The following is a 24,711-nucleotide window of genomic DNA, read 5'->3' on the forward strand; positions in this document are numbered from 1 at the left end:
AACAAATTCAAGAGAAGTCTTAATTTCAGGAGAAAAAGGAAAATGGAGCTGAGTTGCCCGGCCAAAGGTTCATATTTGTAGTGTCCTGTCCTGGGCTCAGCCTAGGTTGGAAGGCCTTGGTGCAGGGAACAGCATGTAGACAGTTTCCTTTTTCTTTCTTTCTTTCTTTCTTTCTTTCTTTCTTTTTCTTTCTTTCTTCTTTTTTTTTTTGAAGATTTTATTTTTTTGACAGAGAGAGACACAACGAGCAAGGGAACACAAGCAGGGGGGACAGCAGAGGGAGAGGGAGAAGCAGACTCTCTGCGGAGCAGGGAGCCGGATGTGGGGCTTGATCCCACGACTGAGCCACCCAGGCGCCCCTTTTCTTTTTAAATCCATCCACACCTTTTTTTTTTTTTAAGATTATTTGAAAGAGAGAGAGAAAGAGAGAACAAGGCGGGGAGGTGCAGAGGGAGAAGGAGAGAAATCCTTAAGCAGACTCTGTGCTGAGTGCCCAGCCAGGCACGCGGTTTGATCCTGGGACCCTGAGATCATGACCTGAGTGGAAACCAAGAATCTGATGCTAAACTAACTGAGCCACCCAGGCACCCCTAGACTGTTTCCTTTTCTAAGAAATAAACCCCAATTTGAAATATTTCTTACAACGATTGACTTCTACGAGAAAACTGACCTCTGTGAGCTATTCATGGTGAATATTTTTATTATCAGTAGAGATTACAACACAGCACATATGTTCAAACAAAATGGAACATCAAAAAATAATATGGAAAGTTCTGGTATTTTTTTTTAAAGATTTTATTTATTTATTTGAGAGAGAGAGAGCATGAGAGGGGGGAAGGTCAGAGGGAGAAGCAGACTCCCCGCCGAGCAGGGAGCCCGATGTGGGACTTGATCCAGGGACTCCAGGATCATGACCTGAGCCGAAGGCAGTCGCTTAACCAACTGAGCCACCCAGGCACCCTGGAAAGTTTTGGTATTAAACACTCTCATCTAAAATGCCCAAAAGTTAAGAAAAATACAAACATATCATTTTTTAGATAATCTGAGTCAAATGAAATTTTTCATCTTCAATTTTTTCATCTGGAGACTTTTGTGCAGAGAGATATTTCATTTTACTCTGAGCAGACAGCCTCAAGGACAATCTTTATAGATCTCTAATGCTTTTCCTTGCTTACTTTCAAAAGTTACAGGGATGCTCAGATCTAAATAGGCTATAAATTACCGAAGTATATGAGGTGGTGCCAATCTCTGGGCATTTCAATTACACAAGCAGCCTGCGTTTTTTAAAGGAATTTGAAGTCATCACAGAACAGAGAATCCCGATACTATTGCCAATCCACAGCCTGATACGTTTACTTAAGTCAATTATTGAGTCTCTTAGATTATGTCTACATAAGCTGCCAAAACATCTGGTCATTTCAATCAGTTCAATAAAAGGTTCTGCCAAGCCAGGGGAAAAAAACTAGTCAAATTAGTCCTTTGTATAGGCAGAACAATGGATTGTTTTCTCAGGGAAGACAGTAAGCGGATACAGCTCAAAAGGTTTTGGTTTTCTCTTCTAAAACCAGAAAACAGTCCATGGCTCCTGAAGGAGGTTGTGATTTTTATCAAGTTAATGTTTGGGAGGTGTTCTGACAGAATTTCAGTCCAAAACGTTACGGGTATGAAGATGACTTAGCCACGTTTCTGAGACAATTCTGTGCTCATTTGAGTTCCATGTTCTCAAGGTTGGGACCATGCCAGAATTAAGCCGGTCTGTGTTTGCTAAATGTTGAGAAATAAAAGTAGCAAAACTAGAAATCACAGAATAGTATTTATTACTGCTGGACCTTACTAGCATTCCTGTGAACATGTGACCTCACTTTGAGGAAATCTGACACATGATGTAAATTACCAAATGTAGGTGCATATAGCTTTTCATCTAAATCACTGTTGCACAAAATATTTCTCTGTAAAATAGAAATAATGCACTTCTTTCATTTCTTCAGATTCTTACATGGTATCTTCAATCGATATTTGGAATTTCGAATCATTATCTTTATGGGGTGCAGAGAGACAGCCCCGCGAAGAAACAACTCAGAGAAAGGGAGGGAGAGTTTTGGGATCCCAGCCCAACTTTCTGCTCATATTACCCCATTTTCCTTTCATATTAAGGTTCTCACTCATGTAGTAAAAGTCCTCTGATCCGAAATATTCTATGGAATGATTTGGTTCAGAAATCTGTATTAGCCTGCAAGCTTCTGCTTGAATAAATGCACTTGGAAGAAAATATTTTCATATTTATTTTGGGCAACATTAAGTACAGCTAATCTACCCATGTCCGATTTTATATGGCTTTATTCTCTGTGCATTTATTTGACATTTTTTAAAGCCATGGACAATTAGAAATAATTATTGTTATAAATGAATAATGTAAACTTTATATTGTCTGAGATGACTCACCCTCCCACTGAATATTCCAGAGTACATGATCTCTTAGCCTGATGTCTGCATATAACTTGTTAAATGTCTATAGCTTAACTGTTAAGGGTTGTCAATGAATTTGTGAAGAAGAAGAAGAAGAAGGAGGAGGAGGAGGAGAAGGAGAAGAAGAGGAGGAGGAAGAGGAAGAGGAAGAAGAGGAGGAGGAGGAACAAGAAGAAGAAGAAGAAGGAGAAGAAGAAGAAAAGAAAGGAAGGAAGGAAGGAAGGAAGGAAAAAAGAAAGGAAGAAAGAAAAAGAAAAAAGTCTTTGTCTCCTTTGGGAGAGAAAATAGCTCTTTAGTTCAAGCACAAAGAAATTAAAAGAAATCCAGTTTCCAGGTAGGAGGAAGATAAATTTTGAAAAAGAGAAAAAGAGTTGTATTTAGAACTTCAATCCGAGGAAAATCTTGCTTTATAAAATCTGGGTCCAGTTAAAGAATAATGTGGCCAAGAGGGAGGATTTTAGTTTTGACACGGGGAGGCTGGAGGTTGGTAGGTTCAAGACTTTTTGGAGAATTAGGCAGAAAAATTCTGGAACTAAGAACAGGATGAATGAGGAAGATGAAAAGGGAGTGGAGGGCAGATCGTAGTTGACTTCTTGTGGAAAGAACCAGAATTTGTTTTCCATCTGTAAGGACTGATTATGCAGAGTTTATGCCTTCATGTATCCTGTATAATTTTGGAAAAATAGGTTTTACTGCCCTGAAGACGATGGCTTGGAGACGAGACAAGGAGCAGGGCCTAAGGGAGGGTATGGAAGAGATGAGAGACACAGACTGGGTGTCGTGAACAGAATATGCAGACAGGGTCCTGAGAACTGCAAAATGATTAATGAGTGCTTGAAGAAAAGTGCTCGACCTTGACTTCAAACTTTAGAATACACATGAGCACTCGCGCACGCACACACACACAAAGTAGCCTACAAGTAGGTTACTGTCCTGATGACAGACTAAGAAGTAATTTACAAGGTAATATTGTAGAATACAGAGAGACCCAAACAAAAGAGGCCAAATTAGTCACACACTGTTTGTGGGAATGTAAACTGGTATGACATTTCTGGAAGGCAGTTTGGCATTATGTCTCAAATTCACAATCAATCCAGTAAGCCCAACCTAGGAATTTAAACCAAGGTTGTGGTTCTCAGACATGACTGTAAAAAAAAAAAAAAAAAAAAAAAACCTGGTAGGAGAGCTTGTTTAAAAATTCCCAACTCCTGTGTCTCTTTCCCCAGAGCTCTGTAGGTGTGAGAACTGATATTTTTAAACAAGCGGCCTTCTTAATTTTGCTACTGTCTAACAAACAGGTGCTAAAGAGATAATAATAAAAGTGGGAAGAGCTGTAAGCAGAAGCAAATATGTTAATTGCAAAATTCCATGAAATTGCAGGAATGGGAAAATCTCTTTCACATCTCTGAACCTCAGCTCCCCCTCTTTACGATAAAAATGCATACGCAATGCCATTGCTGTGAGATTAAGTAAGGATTCCACATAAAAGCCTTAGACAATGCTTGACACGTTGTTAAAGATCAACAAATGCTAACTACATTATGCAATGTTGAGTGGGGGGAAAAGGCATTTAAGTAACAGAATGTATAATACAACTCAATTTTTGTAACACTCTTTAGATGCATACAGGGGCATGCAGAGATGCCTGAAGGCCTGTTCAGAAATTAACAGCAATAAGTTCTCCATAGTGGAAATTCAAGGGACTTACTTTCCTTTCTGAAGTTTTGAGTACTGTTTGAATTGTTTTACAATTAACATGTATCATTTCCCCCCAAAATATTACATTAAGTTCAAAATAATAAATTGTACTTCAATAATATCTTAGGTTTGTATAACGCTTCCATTTATAGAAAATTTTCAAGTATGTGACTTCATGTAAGCCTCACACAGTCCTGTGAATGAAAAAGGAAGTCTTACTTCCATTTTGCAGATGAGGAGAGGGAAGGAAGGTGGCTTACTTGTCACCCGCACCCTGCTAACGTTGCAGATCCTAGGGTTTGAGAAAACCCAGGTCTTTTGAGCCCAACATCATACCTTCTATTACACATTGCTTCCTCACTGACCCCAGTTAAATATCTTTAACGGGGGGAGGGGGGGGGCGGGATTCCAGTTTTACCGATGTGTATTTTTCTTATCCTCTGCATTAAAAAAAAAAAATGCTAAGCAGTTGATAAAACTGAGATAAACTGAATACTAACGAGCCTGATATGGAAACATATCAAAGTCAGGTGTCTGATGCCAACCTTCACCATTCACGTGCCCGGCAGCTTTGGGGGACACAAGCAGTCCTCTAAATACGGTCCCAATCACCTGTTAAAAGTTACCAGAAATTCCAGGAGCAAAGCAAATGAGTTGACAATGATGTAGAATGTGGACTGTCAGCGGGGTTTCTCTGACTTCTCACAGGTTTGTTCAGCAACTAGCTGTCAGGCCCAGGCGTCCGACAGAGCTTTAGGGCCAAGCAAGTTGGACGTTCCACCGCGCCTGGAACCGGGAGAAGATTCTAAGAGAGCGGCCGCGTCCCCGGGCTGCGGTGTTGCCGACACTGCCCTCTACCGGATGAAGAGGAAGTGCAGCGTCTGTGCTGTGGAATCCCGTCTCCCTCTACTGGCAGAAAAAGTGACTACACCGAAGACCCGCTTCAGTGATGTGCAGAAGGGGCTCATCACTACTGTCCTGGTCTCAACATCGTCTCTGCACAGACAAGCTCACGTGGTCTTCAGCAGATATCGTTCTGTGGGTGTTCGGGGTAGACATTTAAGTAACTCTGCCAATGGCTAACAGGTTCTCCTCTTCTCCGCTCTGGGGGCTCCTTAGCCCCAATTCCGTGACAGAGGTGTCAGGAGTTGCTCTTCTTTCCTAAAATGGTGAAGGCGATCAAGGGACACTCTTTATCTTTGCCGGTCCTAAACTCTAGTCTTAGTCCTAATACTCTCACTCTCAAAGATTCAAATTCTCCACCTAAAATGGTTTTATACAATTTAATTCTACTTCTACTTAATAAGGGCATTGAACAAGGGAGGATATGAAAAGAGCACATGATGCAAGCAGAAAGTCTGTGGCACACAATTACAAGATCCCGGACTGTGCCCCCATAACGCAGATTAAGAGAGAATGCAGCTCTAGTCCCACATAGGTTTGGGGTCCTCGACAGTAAGGAAAGGCTCGCTCTCCCAAATTAGTCTCAGAGATCTAATTAGCGGATGTTGGTAGATCTCTCGTGCATTCAGCAGTACGTACATACTTTTACATTTTAATGATGGATCAGGTGCCCTAACAGTACTCTGAATTCATACATGACACCTGGTCTCCTTTCACTCAGGTTATAAACCCTCTTGAAAAAAAGAGTTGAAGGTCCGACAAGGGAAAATGTAAGACGTAAGATATTAATAACGAGATGAATATAAAAGAAGAGAAATAGAAAGAACTCAATATTTCCTATGGAGAGAAAGCCTGACCCTATAAATTGTAATTCAAAGCTGCCAGTGACTTTGCTATTTTCTCATAAAAACAAAAAACAAAATAAAAACAAAAAGAAAACCCCTTATTTCCTTATCCTCTCTCTTTTTGCAATGGATCATCCTGAGCAAATCAGTCTTGCCAGGTATGAAAAACAAGTTCGTACATAACAGCAACTGCCCCCTACCTCCACAAAATTTTCAAAACAAAACTTCAATTCACGTGATTTGTTAACAGCACCATGGCTCCATGGACAATGATGAAGAAGCTGGCTGAGGTGCTGAGTTTGGGAACAAGATATTGTGATATTTCAATATATTTAATACCATGTTCTTCTTTGCATTACATTGCATTTCATTGCATTGCATTGTCTTAATGGTGACAGTGCCTTGTGATTTTGTGATATATCTAATGTATGCAAATTGAACAAAGAGATCATTTATCCTATGAATATTTATTAAGCATCCACTTTGCCCCAAGCACCGTGTTTCTTCAAAGAAATACACACTGCCAGTCCTCAGAGTAGTACACCAATAACAGACAGACTGATACCCAAGATTATGTGCTGGGAACTATGGGAGCACCAAAGAGAGGTACCTAGTGTCAGGAGGGATCAGGGAGGGATTTCAAGCTTTTTCCTAGATAAGACCTGAAGGTAGATAAGGAGTTAGCAAGGGGTAAGGGAATTGGGGACAGCATTCGAGGAAGACAAGAAAATCATCCAAGACCTAGAGCCAAGTGAAAGGGTCTTGTTGTCCCGGCATCTGCAGTACTGAGTGAGATTGAAGCATAGGTTTAAAGGGGAGTGTTGAGAGAAAGTGAGAGGAGAAAAGCAGGGCCGGATCATAAAGCATCTCTTAAGCTATGTTTTTGATTTACATTTTATTCTGAAACAAGGGTAGGTGCTGAAGGGTCTATAGCAGGATGACGACATAACCCCAGTTGTGCTTCCGAAAGCCCTGCCCACAATGTTTGCTGAGTATAGACCAGAGCAGAGCAGGGACATCCACCTGGAGGCAGGAAAACCAGTTCAGAAGTGACTACATAAGCCACATGAGAGGCAGTGGTCTTCCAAAGGAAAGATGATGAGAAAAAAAGAGAGATTGACGTGGTTTTCAGAGAGTCAAGAATGACTCAGTCCTGTGAATGAAAAAGGAAGTCTTACTTCCATTTTGCAGATGAGGAGAGGAAAGGGAGGTGGCTTACTTGTCACCCGCACCCTGCTAACGTTGCAGATCCTAGGGTTTGAGAAAACCCAGGTCTTTTGAGCCCAACATCATACCTTCTATTACACATTGCTTCCTCACTGACCCCAGTTAAATATCTTTAAAGGGGGGGGGGCATTCTGAGACTCAAGAATGATTTTGATGTGGGAAAATAAGGAAGTCAAAGTAAAGAATGAGATCCATTTAATATCCAGAGTAAAAAGAACTCCCACACCAGCAAGAACACAAATGACCCAATTAAAAAATAGGCGTGAAAAATATTTCTCCAAAGAAGAGATACAAGTGGCTAAAAAGCACATGAGAAAATGTTTAACGTCATTAGTCGCTAGGCAAATGCAAATAAAGCCACTCTGAGAGTTATCACTTCACACCTGCTAGGATGGTGATAATCAAAGAAAACAGAAAATAATAAGTGTTAGCAGGGAGATGGAGATCGGAGCCCTTGTGTATTGCTGATGGGAATATACAATGGTACAGCTGCTGTGAAAAACAATGCCTGCAAAAGCTCAATATAGTGTTCCCATATGGCCCAGCAGCTCCCATCCTAGGTACACACCATAAAAAACTCAAAACAGAGATGTAAACAGAGTTTATACCCAAGAGAATTGGAAATATATGATCAGGGGCTCCTGGTGGCCCAGTTGGTTAAGCAGACAGCTCTTGATTTTGCTCAAGTCATGATCTCAGGGTCCTGGGATCGAGCTCCCCATTGGGCTCCTTGCTCAGTGGGAGTTTGCTTATGGATTCTCTCTCTCTCTCTCTCCCTCTGCCCCTCCCCCCACTTGTGCACATGCTCTCTCTCTCTAAATAAATTAATCAATCTTTAAAAAAAAGCATATTGTCCCCAAACATCTACTTAAAAAAAAAAGAAAATATACAATTAGACAAAATTGTTTATACAAATGTTCACAGCGCTATTATTTGTAATAGTTGAAAATTGGAAACCACCCAAGTGTTCATCAACCAGAGATTGGATAAATAGTGTTACAGTCATACAATGGAATACTACACAGCAATCACAAATAAATTACAACTGCTAGATACACAACATGAATTCCATAGACAAAACTGAGTGTTAGAGGCTAGGCACAATAGATCAATGAAAATATGATTCTGTTATTAATATTATTATTATTATTATTATTGTAACTCCTCCATGCCAGGCACAGTTCTTTTTTTTTTTAATTCAATTAATTAACATATAGTGTATTATTAGTTTCAGAGGTAGGGTTTAGTGATTCATCAGTTGCGTATAATATCAGTGCTCATTTCACCAAGTACCCTCCATTTTTATTTATTTATTTATTTATTTTTAAATTATACATCTCTCCTAAAGGAGTATGTGAATTTTTTTTTAAGATTTTATTTATTTATTTGTCAGAGAGAGACAGAGCACAAGCAGGGAGAGCGGCAGACAGAGGGAGAAGCAGGCTCCCCGCTGAGCAGGGAGCCCGATGTGGGACTCGATCCCAGGACCCTGGGATCATGACCTGAGCCGAAGGCAGCGGCTTAACCAACTGAGCCACCCAGGCGTCCCAGGAGTATGTGAATTTTTAAAAATATTTTATTTACTTAGAGAGAGCAAGAGAGAAATCATGAGCAGGGGGAGGGGCAGAGGGAGAGGGAGATGCTGAGCAGGCAGCCTGACTTGGGGCTTGATCCCAGGACCCCAGGATCATGTCCTGAGCTGAAGGCAGATGCTCAACTGACTGAACCACACAGGCGCCCCCCATTTTTGTTATTTTTAAGAGCAGACCAAATTAATTTCTAGTGAAATAATCAGAATGGGGTCTACCTTTGGCAGATGATGGTTCCCTGGGCAGTGCATGAGGGAGCCTTCTGATGTGCTGGAAATGTTTTATGCCCTGACCTAGGTGCGAGTTACATAGATGTGTACTTCTATAAAAAATCCTGAGGGACACCTGGATGGCTCAGTCAGTTAAGCATCCGACTCTTGGTTTCGGTTCAGGTCACGATCTCAGGGTTGTGGGATTGAGCCCCACGTTGGGATCCACGATCAGTAGGGAGTCTGCTTGAGAATCTCTATCCCTCTGCCCTTTCACCCACTCACATGCTCACTCTCTCTCTAAAAAAAAAAATAAATAAATCTTTAAAAAAAAAATCCTGGAGCTATAAACATAAGAGCTGTGTCCTTTATATGCATTTTATCTTGATTTTTAAAAATGTTTTTAAATGCCCTTAAAAGTTAATGACTAGCTTGTTTAGACAAATACAGAATGAGCAAACTATCCTAGAAAGGGAAGTCAGCTTCAGTTTTGTCTACTGTTGACCTTGCTGATGCTCACTGTATTGTCTCCGTCAGCTCAGGCTGCCATAACAAAACTCCATTGACTGGGTAACTTAAACAACAGGAATTTATTTCTCACAGTTTTAGAGGCTGGAGTTCAACATCGTGGTACCAGCGAAGGGCTGTGTCAGCAGGTGAGAGAGCTGGCCTTTGGCTGCAGACACCGCCTGCGCGCTCTGTCCTCACATGGCCTTTCCTCAATGTGTATCCATGGACAGACAGAGGAAGCAGGCTCTCTGGTGCCTCTTCTTATAAGGACACTAATTCATCACGAGGGCCCCCCCCCCCCATGACCCCATCTAAAACTAATTACCTTCCGAAGGCTCCATCTCCAAATACCAACACATTGGGTGTTAGGGCTTCAACATATGAATTTGGAGGGAATACAGTTTAGTCCTTGGCAGTGGTGCAAGATTCCCAATTTAGAGAAATCTAAAAACAACCTGAAGAAAAATGAAAGAACCAGATGATCCATTTTATATAAATTCAGGGATATTGATAAATGACATGAACAAGTAAAATAACCCTTCGCAGGTGTGAGAGAATTCAGAGATGTCCCCAAGATCCCTGCCCCCTGGTATACATGATCTGTATAGTGCTTGGCACTGTAATTATGATGGAATATCACTCCTAGGACTATATGGCAAAAGGAATTTTGCAGAAGACATTAAGTTCCAAATCCAAATTAAGCTGACCTTGAGATAAGGAGATAATGTGGGTGGGCCTGGCTTAATCACATGAGCCTTTAGATTGGGGCGTAGAGGTCAGAGACAGATCTAAAGCACAAAAAGGATTCAATGCACCATGGCTGGCTTGAAGATTGAAAGGACCACGTGGTGTGAAATGGTGAGAGCAGCCCCTGTCTGAGAGCCAGCAAGGAGTCGGGGGCCCCAGTACTAAAACAGCAAGGAACTCAATTCTGGCAGTGACAAGGTTGAGCTTGGAAGCAAAACTTTCCCCAGAACTTCCAGATAAGAATTCAGTGGCCACCTTGATTTCAGCCTTGAGTGGGATTATCCACCCTTGGCACGCTGGAACTATGAGCTGCTGAGGAACTGACCTGCAGAACTATGAGCTACTAACACATGAATGCTGTTTGCGGTAATTTGTTTCACAGCAAAAGAAAACTAATTAGCAAAGCTGTCATAGCTTTAGAAATTATATACATAAAACGTCAATACAGTGAAGGTGCTCCACCAACGGTAGCTGTTATTACCGTGTAAACTAACAATTACGTGATAATGACTATAATGAAGATGTTTCTACCAGGTGTGCTTCGAGAAGGGAATCCTAAATCTTTCTGAGGGATTCGTGAAAAGTTCCCCTGAGAAGGTAGACTCTGAGTGAGACTGATGAATGAGTGAGTTGGTAAGTTACTTCAGCCTGGGCTGTCAATGAGAAACAGAGAACTGCAAGTACCTCATTCAAGTGAAAAATGTTGTCTGAGAAGAGAAAGTAGGAGATAAAGATGATCAGGTCTTCAGGGTCCAGTTCTTCCCTGCTTACAACCCTCTATATGGCGGTGGGGGTGGGGGGAGTGGCTCCTGGCTGGTCAGTCAGTAGAGCATGCAATCTTGATCTTGGGATCAAGAGTTCCAGCCCCACGTTGGGTGCAGAGATTACTTTAAAAAAATTTTTTTTAACATCAACTGAGGCATATCAAAAATTTTTTAAAACTCTCTATGGAAAAAAAATTCAAATTCCTAAGGAACTACAAGAACTGGTTTGTACCCATATTTTCCACCTCACATCCCATCACTACTCTTCAAGTGCTATTGTAAATTGCATTATTTACCCCAATTCTTCACTCTTCCCTATATCCATCCTTTTGTTGTGTAACTTTTCAGCACCTTTTCACTCAGCGATGTGACTTGTTTGGTCAATGGAATGAAGCAGAGGTGATGTGTCTGTTCTGTGTCTGTCTGGACCAAAGACCTTTTCCGTTTATACTTAAACTCTTTCACTTCTGACGTCACCATGAGAACAATATACCTGGCTAGGTCACTGCCCCCAGAAGGCAGATGAGAGACATGCAGAGGAGAACCAAATTAACCTAGCCAGGTTCAACCCCAAGCAGTCAGCCCTCAGCCAACCTGCCAATCCAAGTGCAGAAACCATTGCTGGTTTGAGCTTCAGAGTTTTTTTTTTTTTTTTTTTAAGCTAATTGTGGCAATAGCTGATGATAAAAAACAAAACAAAACATGGAAATCTGAGAAACCTGTTTGTATAATTTACTTGCTGGAGTGGCCACAATTCTATGCTGTTTCTCTCTTCAAGAAGTAGAGTCTGTTTCCTTTCTCCCGTGAGTCTGACTTGGCCTTCTGACTGACTTTGACCAATAGAATGCAGCAGCAGGGACACCATTTGGGGCCTGGTACTGAAGAGAACTGGCAGTTCCACTTTTCTCTCTTGGGAGTCAGGTGCCATATAAGAAGTCCAGCTACCCTGAGAGACCACGGTGCTGTGAAGAACCCAAACCAGCCAAGAACCCAAACTGGCAAGACGGTCACCATGTAGGGGAGTCCAATGGAGCCAGGCATGTGAGTGAGACCCTTTTGGATTTTGGACCATTCAACCCAGCCAAGTCCTTCCTGAATTCCTGACCCACATAGTCATTAGAAATGATAAGTCGTTGTTTTGAACAACTAAGTTCTGGGGTGGTGCTTTGCACAGTGACACATAACTAAAATACTTGTGCCTTCTCGACATCTTCAGGCCTACAATGACATACTGCTCTGTAGTCAATGCTATAGTTTGGTCAAGCAGTTAAGATTCAGTTCAAGGACAGTGATTCAGGTTGTATAATTACTTGGTGTCCCAGAGTCAGACATTCCATCTCTGCTAGGGCCCAGTAGCAAGTAAGCAAATTGAGAACAGTTGTCCATAGTAGAAGGCGTAGCCCAGCCCTGGGGTCTCCTACTAGAGCTTGCCAGAAGTTTCATAGCATTTCTGCCTGCCAGAGACACTTGTAATAATTTTAGGTCTGCCGGGTTTTATAGTGAAATTGGTGGGGCAGTTGGAAATAAAGCCTGGACCCCTGCCAAGACTTCTTGTACTGGGCCCCACCCAAAATATGCAACCTTATGCCTTACCCAATGCATGAGTCAGACCAGCACAGCCAAACGTCATACACGATACTCCGAAATCCAAAGAGGTCCACAGACTGTGCCCTTCTTTTGTGATGAGCAATGCAAGGTGCAGCAACTTATCCCACTTAGAAGCAAATATCCCAACATATCCCAACATGGTCCCAACCACAAGACCCTAGTAATTTCATTGATATACCAAGCATGTTGGAGCTCCCACCCTCTAGCATATATGTGTCATATCAAGGCACCCAGAGTGCTTTCTAATGCCTTCTTCCAGATACAAACAGAAAAACAACATCAATGTCAAGAGCCAGCATGATGTTCTGTGGGATAGCAGAATGACCAAGCTCCTCCAGACTATATTATGCCAGAGAGCAGGAGACATGACATGGCCCTGAGACAAGAAGGTAAAGGTAATACTATTATTCCTGCCATGTGAAGGCAAACTGCTTCTAATTATCTTCTCTGATAGGAGTGGCAGGCAGGGAAATGTGTTTGGCCAAGAGTTGCATACCAGGAGCCAAAGGCCATGTTGATATGCTCCTAATAAAGATGCTCTCTCTAGAAATGCAGCCATGATTAGCATCACTACCTGATTAAGTTTACCCTACTCTATAATCATTTGCAACTATTCATCTGGCTCTTGCACAAACTAAATAGAAAAATTTGAAAAGGATACAGAAACATGAAAAAAATTATGTAATGATGGCATAATTTTTTTACTCGATTCAATAGAATAAAGTAACTAATAGAAAAACCAAAAACCCCTTTATAATATTTACAGGGAAAACTAAATAACAAGGTATCCCTATGAACTATAAAATGCAAGCAGTGAGGGCAACCCACCAATAGCACAAGACCAGCAGGGCACAGTTACATGTGTGAGAGAATGCAGATGGAAGCAATGGGTTATCTGACAAGCCAACAACAGGTGAATCCCAAAAGAGCAATGGTATTCCCTGGAAAGTGTGATGCTCTCACTTAAGAACAGCAGCTGAAACTGAGTTTTGCCTAACCCAATGGTAAGTGAGTGCAAGGAGTCCAAGGTAAAGACAGAAAGGTCTGGAGTGCCTCGTCTCGGTAACTCTCAAAACTGACCCTCCAAGACTCCCTTCCAGAATAGGACCCACACTGAGGAGAAAAATCCCAAGAGTGAAATCAAAATTTCATAGGACAAGGATAATAAAGACAAAGGAAGAAAAGGCCCAGATGAAGTAGGGGGAAAGGAGATCTCAGAAAGCATGCCACTATATATTTTTTAACACTACTGTGAAGTTAGAAAAACCACTCTGAATTATGCTTCCTTCTAAAATTTCAGGAAAACTAATTTCACATAAAAAATTAGCAATAAGAAAACATCCAGGTCAAATCCCATGGAAATTCTTACAAGAAAAGAAAGAATAAGGAGCAAAATAACATCTTTCCTGAACCATAAACCTGTCAAAATCTTATTCACAGAAGAGAACTGAACTTCTATTTCAAATTAAGTTAAAAGACATTTTTAAAATAATATAAGCTTTCTTGCTTCTGAAATAATTCAAAGAGCCATTAGGCAGGCCCAAGCAAAGAGGGAGATTGAGCAGAAATGTGGCTTGGCAGGAGGTTATAGACAGAGGAAGAGAGGTGGCCAAGTGAGATCCAGGGAGGGAGTCAAAAGATTGGTTACACAGGGTGATTGAGTAAATACATAAAAATATTAAAGGCAGGAGGAACCAGATTTTTCACCATCAGAGAAGGGAATCATAAATTTCAAAAGAGGGAAAGCTACAAGGAACGGTCTGTTGTTACAAGGGAATTGGAGATGTTGGTAAGAATTTATGGTCTTCCATGTAAAAAGAATAATTAAATATAGATGTGTATATATGTATGTGTACTAGTCTGTTCAAGCTGCTATAACAAAATACCATAGACTATGTGTCTCAGTCAGCACACATTTATTTTCATAATTCTGGAACTGGGAAGTCCAAGATCAATGCTGGCCAATTCATTTCCTGGTGAAAGCCCTCTTTCTGGCTTGCAAACAACTGTCTTCTTGGTAGAGAAAGAGATCCTCTTTCTCCTCCTCTTCTTATAAAACCACTAATCTCATCACGAGGGCCCCACTCTCATGACTTCATCTGACCTAACTACTCCCAAAGGCTCCATCTTCAAATACTGAATTATTGCAGAGTAGGGCTCAAACATGTGAATTTGGGATGGACACAGTTCAGTCTGTAGGAGTGTGTGTGTGTGTAGATATGCACATAATTCCTAGTTCTGTCCACTAAGTCTGCTTTGGAGCAGCAATGCCCCCATAGCAATGAGCATACCTTGTATACTCAGACCTTGGTTTCCAAATACCATTCTCCATTAAAAGGAGAAATGGCTAATTCTAGGGCTGGGGCAGAAAAAAATACAAGATGAGCCTGGAACATCTTATTGTGACCAAAAGTAAGGGAGTTAAAAGAATGATGGGGGAGCACACCCGGGTGGCACCATCAGCACCTGACTCTTGGTTTTGGCTCAGGTTGTAATCTCATGGTTCATGAGATCAAACGCAGCGTCTGGCTCTGCACTCAGCTTGGAGTCCACTTGAGTTTCTCTCTCCCCCTCCCTCGGCTCGTTCCCCCAACTCTCTCTCTCTCTGAAATAAATAAAAATAAATCTTTTTTTTTTTAAAGGAAAGAAAAATGATGGGGACATGTCAAAAGGGCAAAGAAACCCTATGAAGGGGCTTCCACTAGATAAACCTGGGGCAAATTAAGAACCAAAATAATGATGGTAAACAATTATATCCATTGAATAAAAAGAGGATTCCATGAGCCAACACTGAAGTAAATATAAATGAATAAATAAATCAGGAGAGTGAAAACCCTTCCTTATAGTAAAATGCTAAGTAGTAAATAGAGAAGAAATGATGAAATAAGAAAATCACTATTTAGGAACCATCATAATAATAATTCAGGCAAGGAATATTAATATTTCTAAACCACTGGAATAAAGTTGGATAGGTAATGAGGTATTTACATAGTTTCAAAAGATCTCACCACAAAATAAGTATTAATTATAAAGGGGAAAAGTATAATTTTACAGTGGAGAAATAGCACTTTAACTTAAGTGAAATAGCACTTTAACTTAAGTGACCAAAGTAACATCACCAGTGACAGAACAGATCGACACCTGCTGGAATGCAGTGGGTAGAGCACAGCATCAATCGTGTTAATTTCCTCATCAACTCTCAAGAACATAGGGAATACTGGTGCCACCACTGGGAAAACAAGTATGGATGGTCCTCAAAAAATTAAAAATAGAGGGGAGCCTGGGTGGCTCAGTTGGTTAAGCGACTGCCTTTGGCTCAGGTCATGATCCTGGAGTCCCGGGATTGAGTCCCACATCGGGCTCCCTGCTCGGCAGGGAGTCTGCTTCCCCCTCTGTCCCTCCCCCCTCTCATGCTCTCTCTATCTCTCTCATTCTCTCTCAAAATAAATAAAATCTTAAAAAAAATTAAAAATAGAATTACCATATGATCCAGTAATTCCACTACTGGGTATTTACCTGAAGAAAACAAAAACACTAATTTGAAAAGATAGATGCTGGGGCGCCTGGGTCGCTCAGTCAGTTGAGCAGCAGGCTCTGGATTTCAGCTCAGGCTATGAACTCAGTGTCCTTGGGCTCCATGCTCAGCAGGGAGCCTGCTTGAGGATTCTCTCTCTCCCTCTGCCCCTCCTCCCGGTCACTCTGTCTCTCTAAAATAAATAAATATATCTTTAAAAAAAGATAGATGTGGCTCTGTATTTATTGGAGCATTATTTACAATGGTTAAGATAGATGAATGAATAAAGAAGATGTGGTTTATCTATACGATGTATTACTCAGCCATAGAAGAGAATGAGCTCTTGCCATTGGCAACATGGATGGACCTAGAAAGTATTATGCTATTGTGAAATGAGTCAGACAAAGAAAGACAAATACCATATCATTTCACTTACATGTGGAATCTAAAAAACAAAACAAACAAAAAAGCAGAAAGAGATCCATAATTACAGAGAACAAACTGGTGGTTGCCAGAGGGGTGGGGAGTAGGACACATCTAGAGGCTGACTGTAATCCTCCCTGGGAATGTGGAGGTCAGTAGATGCCATCACCACATTCTCCTCTGCCCCGCTCCAGGATGCTGGGGCCTCCCTGGAAAAGCCTGTGCACACATCTGGTGCCCTGGCTTCCTGGCTCCTGCCCAGGGTATGCCCTCCTTGATCACTTGACAGTAGTGGTCAGTAGGGTTTCTGTTTGTGAGTTCCACAGGAATTTAGCCAACAAAGTAACAGTTCTTAACTGGCTCCCCCCACCACCACCCCCTCCCGGCCCCCAGGGCCCAGCACAAACAGAGCCCCAGATATGCCCATCTCTTAGTCTTTCCTTGAAAAAGGACTATTTGCATACTTTAAAAGTTGTTGCCTAAAGATCTGGCTTCAATCAGCCTCCCTCTAGGTGTGGACTGAGACCCTCTCCTTTGGGATGCTGACAGGTCTTGACATGCCCTCAACTACTGGAAGCTGCTAAGAACAAAGAGTGCAGTTCGGACAATCACAAAGGTTTGAGAGAAAACAAAGAGCACCTCCCTTCTTGCCCCAGGCCAAGCTAAACAATAAAGTTTATCTCCTACTCAGGACTACTCCATCAGATTGAGAGAAGTGGTTGTATTATCTGGTGTACAGAAACCAACACAGAGAATCTATCAGCAGATTTTTCAGCAGAAATTTTGGAGGCCTGAAGGGAGTGCCATGATATATTCAAAGTGCTGAAAGAAAAAACTACCAACCAGAACTCTACCTGGTTGGAAGATTGCCTTCAGAATTGGAAGAGAAATGAAGAGTTTTGTTTTGTTTTGTTTTTTAAAGATTTATCTATTTATTTGAGAGAAAGAGAGAACGCATGTGTGTGCATGCAAGAGCAGCGTGAGTAGCAGAGGGAGAGAGAGAAGCAGATTCCTCACTGAGAGCAGAGCCTGGACCACAGAGCCTGACACGGGGCTTGATCCAATAACCCTGAGATCATGACCCCAGCCGAAACCAAGAGTCAGAGGCCCAACCAACAGAACCACCCAGGCACCCTGAAGAGTTTTCTAGACAAGCAAAAACCAAAGGACTTCAGTACTGGCATTACAAGAAATGTTGAAAAGACTCCAAACTGAAATAAAAGGACACTAGTTAGTAACAGGAAAACATCTGAAAGTATAAATTTCACTGGTCTAGTTAAACGTATCGTTAAATTCAGAATACTCTATCAGTGTAATGTATTGGGTAAATCATTTATAAATCTAGTTTGAAGGTTAAAAGACAAAAGTATTTAAAAAAAGACAAAAGTATTAAAAATAAATATAACTCCAATAATTTGTTAATGAATGCAGGGTAAAAAGATATAAATCATGACATCAAAACTGTAAAATGTCAGAGGAGAGAGTAAAAATGTAGAGCTTTAGTGTGCAGTTAAAGTTGTTTTTAGCTTAAAATAAACTGTTATAAATATAAGATGTTTTATGTAAGCCTTATAATAATCATAAACCAAAACCCTTGATAGATACACAAAAGATAAAGAGAAAGGAATCTAAGCATACCTCTTTGGAAAATCATCAACTCACAAAGCAACAGAGCAACAGAAGAAGAAAAGAACAAAGGAATTCCAAAACAGCTAGAAAACCAGTAACAAAATGACAATAATAAGTCCATACCTATCAATAATTACTTTAAATATAAAGGGACTAAATTCTCCAATCAAAAGACATAGAGTATAATTGAACATAAAAAAAAAGACATAGAGTGGCTGAATGGCTTAAAAAACAAGACCATCTGTATAGTGGCCTACCAGAGACTCATTTCAGCTTTAAATACACACAGACTGAAAGTGAAGGGATGGAAAAAGATATTTCATGCAAATGGAAGCCAAAGGAAAGTAGGGGGTAGCTATGTTACTATCAGACAAAATGGAATTTAAAACAAACACTGTAATAAGACACAAAGGGCACTGCACAATGATAAAGGGGTCAATCCAATAAAAGGATACAATATTTATAAACATTTTTGCACCCAACATAGGAGCACATAACTATGTATAAAGCAAATATTTACAGACATGAAAGGAGAAATTGACAGCAATACAATAATAAAAGGGGACTTCGATATCCCATTTTCAACAATAGATAGATCATCAAGACATAAAATTAACAAGGAAACAGTGGATTCAAATGACACATTAGACTAGATGGACTTAGATACTTCCAGAACATCCCATCCAAGAGCAGAATCACACTCTTCTCAAGTGCACATGGAGCATTTTCAGGGATAGATCATATGTTAGGTCACAAAATAAGTCTTAATAAATTTAGGAATATTGATATTGTATTAAACATCTTTTCCAACACAGTGATATAAAACTAGAAATCAATTACAATAAGAAAACTGGAAAAAACCCACAAATATGTAGAGATGAAGCAACATGCTACTGAACAAAAACAGGTCAAGAAGAAATCGAAAGAGAAATAAAAAGATATCTTGAGACAAATGAAAATGAAAATACAACATACCAAAACATATCAGATGCAGAAAAAGTAGTTCTAAGTAGTTCATGGTAATAAATGCCCACATTAAGAAAAAAGAAAGAGCTCAATAAACCACCTAACTTTACACTTCAAGGAACTGAAAAAGAAAAAAATAACTAATTTCAAAGTTAGTAGAAGGAAGGAAATAACAAAGATCAGAGAGGAAATAAATTAAATAAAAAGTTCCAAGACAATAGAAAAGATCAATGAAACTAAGAGCTGGTTTTAATTTTTTTTAATTTTTTAAAATTTATTTTTAAGTTATCTCTATGCCTAACGTGGGGCCTGAACTCACAACCCTAAGATCAACTCGCATGCTCTACCAACTGAGCCAGTCAGGCACCCCTAAGAGCTGGTTTTTAAAAGACAAACAAAATAGACAAACCTTTAGCAAGACTTACCAAGAAAGAAAGAGAGAGGACTCAAATAAATAATATTAGAAACGAAAGAGGAGACATAACTACTATGCCACACAAATATAAAGGATTGTAAGAGACTATGCCAACAAATTAGACAGTTTAGAAAAAAAAATGGATAAATTCCAAGAAACATACAACTTACCAAGACTGAATTATGAAAAAATAGAAAATCTGAACAGACCAGTTACTAGTAAGGAAACTGAATAAGTAATCCAACACCTCCCAACAAACAAAAATCTGGGCCAAATGGCTTTGCTGATGAGTTCTAGCAAACATTTAAAGGAGAATTAATACCAATCCTTCTCAAACTCTTTCAAAAAATAGCAGAGGAGAGAATACTATCAAACTCATTTTATAAGGGTGGGTTTTCCTTGATACCAAAACCAGACAAGGACATTACAAGAAAAGAAAATTACAGGCCAATATCCCTGCATAGATGCAAAAATCCTCAACAAAATGTTAGCAAACCAATTTCAACAGTACATTAAAAGGATCATACAACATGATCAAGTAGAATTAACTGCAGGGATGCAAGGATGGTTCAACATCTGTAAATCAAACAATGTGATATACCACATTAACAAAATGAAGGATAAAAATGATCATATGATCATCTCAATAGATGCAGAAAAGACATTTGACAAAATTCAATGTACATTCATGATAAAAACTCTCAACAAACTAGGTATAAGGCAAATATACCTCAACATGATAAAGGGCAAATATAACAAGCCTATAGGTAACATGCTCAATGATGAAAAGCTGAGAGCTTTTCGTTCCTGAAAGGTCAGGAATAAGACAAGGAAGCCCACTCTTGCCCCTTTATTTAACATACTACTAGAAGTCTTACCCAGAACAATTAGCAAGAAAACAAAATGAAAGGCATCCAAATCAGAAAGGAAAAAATAAAATTGCCTTTGTTTGCAGATGATGACATGACCTTATATATAGAAAACTATAGGGGTGCCTGGCTGGCTTAGATGATAGAGCATGTGACTCTTGATGAGGTTGTGAGTTCAAGCCCCACATTGGGTGTAAAGATAGATTACTTAAAAATACAATCTTTAAAAAATAAATAAATTTTTAAAACTATAAGAACTCCACCAAAAAATTGTTAGAGCTATTAAATGAGTTCAGTAGCATTGCAGAATACAAAATCAATACACAAAAATCAGTTGCATTGCTATACACTTGTTGGTTTGCAAACTGTCCCCCCTATCTGGAGGGCAAGGAGAGACCCAAGAAAGGCAAACCACTCCAGATTGGTAGGTGGCAGGTTTAATAAGCAAGGGAACCTAAATATGAGATTTGTCTTAGACAGCCACAAGATGAGTAGATTTACACACCCACCTGCCAGAATCTTAAAAGTTAATATAGAGTCCTTAACTGGGTTCATTCATGTATACCATCCAGATGGTCTCAACAACACAATACTATCTCAAGGCTATATTTCTGAGGCAGCTTCCAGTGTGGGGAAGGCAAGCAGAACACACATTCCAAAGGAAGAGTGTGAGGATCCTCTGATTTCATGGGTCCAACTCATGGATCAATGGAGGGTCATATTCCCTCAAAGACCTCCCCCAAAAACACTAACAATGAACTCTCAGAAAGAGAAATTAAGAAAACAATGCCATTTACAATTGCATCAAAAAGAATAATACACCTAGGAATCAATTTAACCAAGGAATTTAAAGATCTGTGCATTGAAAACTATAAGACATTGATGAAAGAAAATGGAGAAGACACAAATAAATAGAAAGATAGTCTGTGCTCATGGATCAGAGGAATTAATATTGTTAAAATTACTAAATCACTAAAATTTATTCTAAACAATATTTATACTTTCATATTTTTAGGAATCCATATTTTTTCAACTTACAGTTTAATGTCTCCCTTTCCCTTGAAAATAGCAAATAAAATTTTGTACTTATGAAAATTCCCATACTATCCAGAGCAATCTACAGATTCAATGTAATCCTTTCCAAAATTCTAATGGCATTTATCACAGAAGTAGAACAAACAATCTTAGAATTGTGTGGAGCCACCAAAGACTCCAAATAGCTAAAGCAATCTTAAGAAAGAAGAATAAAGCTGAAGGCATCATGCTTCCTGATTTCAAAGTATATTACAAAACTATAGCAATCAAAACAGCATGGTATTGGCATAAAAACAGACACATAGATCGATGGAACAGAATAGAGAGTCCAGACATAAACCCATGCACATATGGTCAGTTAATTTGTGACAAAGGAATCAAAAATATACAATGGGGAAAGGATAATCTCTTCAATAGATGGTATTGGAGAAACTGGACAATCACATCTACAAAAGAGTGAAATTGACCCCTTATCTTATTACCATCTACAAAAATCAACTCAAAATGGATTGAGTCTTGAATGTAAGGCCTGAAACCATTAAGTTCCTAGAAAAAAACATAGGTCAAAAGCTTCTTGACATAAGTCGTGGCAATGATTTTTGGATTTGACCCCAAAAGTAAAAATAAATAAACAGGACTACATTAAACAGAAAACCTTCAGTACAGCAAAGGAAACCATCAACAAAATGACAAGCCAACTCACAGGATGGTAGAAAATATTTGCAAGTCATATATCTCATAAGGAGTTAATATCCAAAATATATGAAAACACAAATCAATAGCAAACAATCTGATTTTAAAACAGGCAGAGGAACTAAATAGAAATTTTTCCAAAGAAGATATACAGATGACCAATAGGTATATGTCAGATGGTCAGCATCACTAATATTCAGAGAAATGCAAATCAAAACCATAATCGGATATCACCTCACACCTGTTAGAATGTTTATCATCAGAAAGACAAGAGTTAAGTGTTGAGGATGTGGAGAGAAGAGTATCCTGCTGGCAGAATGTAAACTGGTGCAGCCCCTATAGAAAACAGTATGGGGGTCTCCTCGGCAAATGTGTAAAAACCCACCATAACCCGGCAATCTCACTTCTGGGTATATATACAAAGGACATGAAAATAGGATATCAAGGAGATATGTGCACTCCCATGTTTGCTGCAGCATTATTCACAATAGCCGGGATATGGAAACAACCTGAGTGTTCACCAGGGGACGCATGGATAGAGATGTGGCGTATATATCTACAAAGGAGTATTCAGCCATGAGAAAGAAAGAAAACCTGCCATTTGTGACGACAGGGGTGCACCTTGAAGGCATTCTGGCAAGTAAAATAAGCCAGACAGAAAAAGGCAAATACTGCATGGTATCACTTACATGTGGAATCTAAAAAAATAAAAAGCCAAACTCATGGAAACAGGGAGAAGAGAAGTGGTTGCCAGGGCCCCGAGAGGGGGAAGTGGTAGAGAATAGAGAGAGATTGGTAAAAGGGTACAAACTCTCAGCTGTAAGATGACAAAGTTGTAAGGATCTAATGTAAAACATGACAACTATAATTGATAACACTGTGTTGTGTAATTGAACTTAAATATTCTCACACCAAAAGAGGATACATATTTGAGGTATGGATGTGTTAATTAACTAAGGTGGGGGGATCTTTTCACAATGTATGTGTACATCAAACAACCATGAGGTACACTTTAAATATCTTCCAACTTTGGGGCACCCGGGTGGCTCAGTCAGTTAAACGTCCAACTCTTGGTTTCGTCTCAGGTCATGATCTCAGGGTTGTGAGATGGAGCCCCGCATCAGGCTCTGCGCTCAGCACGGAGTCTGCTTGGGATTCTCTCCCTCTCCCTCTGCCCTCTCCCTGTTTGTGCTCGTGTGTGCTCTCTCTCTCTCTCTCAAATAAATGGATAAAAACCTTCCAACTTTACATGTCAGTTATACCTCAATAAAACTGCAATAAAAATTAAAAATTAAAAAACACAGGGAAAGGATCCGACCAGACATTTCTCCGAGGAAGATACACAAATGACGAATAAGCACATGAAAAGATGCTTGATATCATTAGCATCAGGGAAATGGCAATTAAAATCATAGTGAGATACTGCCTCACACCCACCAGGAGGGCTCCCTGTCAGAAGCACTTCTGGGAATTCTAACAGGGTCTCACAGGTGCTTCCCAATACACTGGTCACTTTAATTCTCTCCATAGAACTAGGCAGGCAAGAAATCCCAAGTGACAGGCATTCTTTCAATCATTTCTCCCTTCAGGAGAGTGAGTGGGACTCTCTTTTGGGGTCAAGCATATGTGGTTGTTTTCTTCTGGCTTAGAGTGACCTCTTTTCCAGAACTTATAAGTCCCCTGCATGATATCCCTGGAGTAATGGATCTCTTCTGGGCCTTACAACCCATTCACCGGCTACTCTGAGCACGTGTGAACCCCAACATTGGCCATAGCTCTTGTTCCCTTCCAGCCATTTCCTAAACCCACATACAAATTACTTTCTGGCATAGAACTACCATATGATCCAGCAAGTGCACTACTGGGTATTTACCCCAAAGATACAAAAGTAGGGATCCGAAGGGGTACGTGCACCCCGATGTTTATAGCAGCAATGTCCACAATAGCCAAACTCTGGAAAGAGCCAAGATGTCCATCGACAGATGAATGGATAAAGAAGATGTGGTATATATATACAATGGAATATTATGCAGCCATCAAAAGGAATGAGATCTTGCCATTTGCAACGACGTGGATGGAACTGGAGGGTATTATGTTGAGTGAAATAAGTCAAACAGAGAAAGACATGTATCATATGATCTCACTGATATGAGGAATTCTTAATTGCAGGAAACAAACTGAGGGTTGCTGGAGTGGGGGGTGGGGTGGGAGGGATGGGGTGACTGGGTGATAGACACTGGGGAGGGTATGTGCTCTGGTAAGCGCTGTGAATTGTGCAAGACTGTTGAATCTCAGATCTGTACCTCTGAAACAATAATGCAATATATGTTAAGGAAAAAAAAAAAAGAAGAAGAAGGTAGCGGGAGGGGAAGAATGAAGCGGGGGAAATCGGAGGGGTAGACGAACCATGAGAGACGATGGACTCTGAAAAACAAACAGGGTTCTAGAGGGGAGGGGGGTGGGAGGATGGGTTAGCCTGGTGGTGGGTATTGAGGAGGGCACGTTCTGCATGGAGCACTGGGTGTTATGCACAAACAATGAATCATGGAACACTTCATCTAAAACTAATGATGTAATGTATGGGGATTAACATAAGAATAA

The sequence above is a fragment of the Neomonachus schauinslandi genome, chromosome 11, assembly GCF_002201575.2.
Source record: "Neomonachus schauinslandi chromosome 11, ASM220157v2, whole genome shotgun sequence".
Lineage (NCBI taxonomy): Eukaryota > Metazoa > Chordata > Mammalia > Carnivora > Phocidae > Neomonachus > Neomonachus schauinslandi.